General features: G+C 39.2%; 2 non-coding genes across 2 annotated transcripts; both read left to right on the plus strand.

Annotated features, from left to right (window-relative positions):
• The first annotated feature begins 1136 nt into the window (after positions 1-1136).
• LOC126458775 (U4atac minor spliceosomal RNA) lies at positions 1137-1259 on the plus strand. The gene has a single exon (XR_007585735.1). It is a non-coding gene; the product is annotated as a U4atac minor spliceosomal RNA (small nuclear RNA).
• A 748-nt stretch (positions 1260-2007) lies between these two features.
• Positions 2008-2117, plus strand: LOC126458776 (U4atac minor spliceosomal RNA). Its single transcript, XR_007585736.1, has one exon. It is a non-coding gene; the product is annotated as a U4atac minor spliceosomal RNA (small nuclear RNA).
• The last annotated feature ends 255 nt before the right edge of the window (positions 2118-2372 follow it).

Raw genomic sequence — 2372 nt, forward strand, 5'->3', positions numbered from 1 at the left:
GAACACCAAGCATCCGAACCTGTTACTGGAGACTCCAACTGACATGTTCTGCGTGCAACATACAGCGTCTCGACCGAAAGACTACTAAACTATTTCCTTGCAAATGTCAGACGTTTAATTATTACCAATATTCTTGCTGTAAGGGGTTAAATTGAGCTGTGTGATTGAATTGAATAACACTCTGTCAGTAAGCATGTGCGAAACTTCAAAAATTAAAAAAAGAAAGTAGAACTCCACGTACTGAGTGTACGTAGATTACTCAAAATGAATATTTCTGCAAGAATGTTTTTTTTAAAAAAAGAAAACGCAATTGTAAAGAAAGACGATCAAGTTTTCTGTGCAATAATAGAAATAAACCTGTCACGAACAACTGCACTGGATGTCCTCAGTAAACATTGTATTAGATTAAGATTATAGTGTCGCCCATATTTTGTTGTGAAATTTACGGATGACACAGCTCCTCAGATTTACCGATCCGAAGAAGATAAATTCAGCAGTGATCCTACTTTTCTTATCAGTTACGTCGTAAACTACCTTGCTTACGCTGGAAATCATTCTCGAACTATCCTACAATATGGTCATTAAAATCATAATAATATATGTAAACAATACAGAGTGCATTTCGGACATAATTATTTGCTTTTTCTTGACTGCATTGACACTTAGTTGAAGGGTCGCAATTTTTCCTGGCCCATACAGCACTCATAAAATTTCATCTTCATTTTCTAAGTCAATTTGTGATAAAATTTTAATAATCTTTGACGTCAAACTTTCTTTCGCAAGGTGAAAGAGATGTGCTGACGACTGGGATAGCGCCCAAGTCAGTACAGCTGTAAAGAGAAATTTGCGTAATTAGAAACCGACCGCCAGCCTCCAGAGGCGCACGTAGTTCCGTCTTCGCTCACCAGATGGCTCCTCCATACAAAACTCTTCTTTACGTCCAATAAACGGCAATAACTGTGCTAAAATGCAGTTTATGGAGTAGAATTTTCACAGGAAATTGTGTTCTAAACTTTCTTTATCTGTGGGGAAGTTAATTATTATTCCATAGAAATATTTTATGACATAATTCATATATACTCTCAAAAAAGCACGCGTACGGTACACCTATTTAAAACTACTGCACGTCTGGAAAATTAATCCTTGTCTGGGAGAGCAAAATGCCCAATGAACGTCTAGTGAGGGCATTGCTGCTAACACCCATTTACATATTCAACCCGCACCCTATCGTACCCAGATAGAGTGCAATTTTTGCAACCCCCTTACTTTACAGGGGGTATAATCTCAAACCTAAACGATAGGTAATAATATACATACCCTAATCACATTACAATGACAATTATTCATCAGACAATGTGTGATTATACATACTCTTTAATAAAATTTTGACAACCATTAGCCAAAACTACTTCTTTGCACATCGCTAACTTTTGAGAAACTAACAGCAGGAAACGTATTTCGCATATCTTAACATGTCCAACGTCGAGCACTTAGAACCGGAAGGATAATAAGTAAAGTGGAGACTTTTTTTATATAGAAATAACTGGAGTCACTTTTGTGCTGGTTGAATAAGACTGCCTCTAGCGTTGTGGGGGGGTCTTTGTGTAGATTACTGGCATCCATGGGTTTAATCCTGGTGCACAAATCGCTGCAAACTTTGCCATAGGCAACAACTCCCACGTCGTGAATCATAGGACCATGCTACAAGGTCATCAGTCACAAAACTAGTCCTAAAAGCGTAGAGTCGCCAGTTTGTGGTAAAAGCCACCTGGTCATATTGCCGTGGCGTGTAGTAATGGTAGTATCCACGTTTTGGTGGTACCAACGATACTGAGGATTAAAATAGTTGCGCGAGATGTACAGTGAATGCGGTGGTCGGTTCGGTCCGTAGGCGGGGAAGCGAATGGGGTCCTTGGGTGAGGTACAGGAGGGGAGGAGACGGTTTTATTTTGTACGGGTAATTTTGTGCGTGTTTACACAGAGGCAGTCCAAAGAACTGTCAGAGAGGCCGTAGCAAAATGCCCAATGAACGTCTAGTGAGGGCATTGCTGCTAACACCCATTTACATATTCAACCCGCACCCTATCGTACCCAGATAGAGTGCAATTTTTGCAACCCCCTTACTTTACAGGGGGTATAATCTCAAACCTAAACGATAGGTAATAATATACATACCCTAATCACATTACAATGACAATTATTCATCAGACAATGTGTGATTATACATACTCTTTAATAAAATTTTGACAACCATTAGCCAAAACTACTTCTTTGCACATCGCTAACTTTTGAGAAACTAACAGCAAGAAACGTATTTCGCATATCTTAACATGTCCAACGTCGAGCACTTAGAACCGGAAGGATAATAAGTA

The sequence above is a fragment of the Schistocerca serialis genome, chromosome 2, assembly GCF_023864345.2.
Source record: "Schistocerca serialis cubense isolate TAMUIC-IGC-003099 chromosome 2, iqSchSeri2.2, whole genome shotgun sequence".
In the NCBI taxonomy this organism is placed as follows: domain Eukaryota; kingdom Metazoa; phylum Arthropoda; class Insecta; order Orthoptera; family Acrididae; genus Schistocerca; species Schistocerca serialis.